Source organism: Melozone crissalis, unplaced genomic scaffold, assembly GCF_028551555.1.
Source record: "Melozone crissalis strain CALT ecotype California unplaced genomic scaffold, PUWL_Pcris_2 ptg000074l_1, whole genome shotgun sequence".
Classification (NCBI taxonomy): Eukaryota; Metazoa; Chordata; class Aves; order Passeriformes; family Passerellidae; genus Melozone; species Melozone crissalis.
In genome coordinates, this window is record NW_026535851.1 from 4,666 (window position 1) to 5,000 (window position 335).

The window sequence follows — 335 nt, forward strand, 5'->3', positions numbered from 1 at the left end:
TTCCGGGAACAGAAGGGAAGGGAAGGGAAGGGAAGGGAAGGGAAGGGAAGGGAAGGGAAGGGAATGTGCTGGGAAGGGAAGGGAAGGGAAGGGAAGGGAAGGGAAGGGAAGGGAATGTGCTGGGAAGGGAAGGGAAGGGAAGGGAAGGTTCCGGGAAGGTTCCGGGAAGGTTCCGGGAAGGTTCCGGGAAGGGAAGGGAACGGAAGGGAAGGGAAGGGAAGGGAAGGGAAGGTTCCAGGAAGGGAAGGTCCCGGGAAGGGAAGGTCCCGGGAAGGGAAGGGAAGGTTCCGGGAAGGGAAGGTCCCGGGAATGGAATGGAAGGGAAGGGAAGGGAA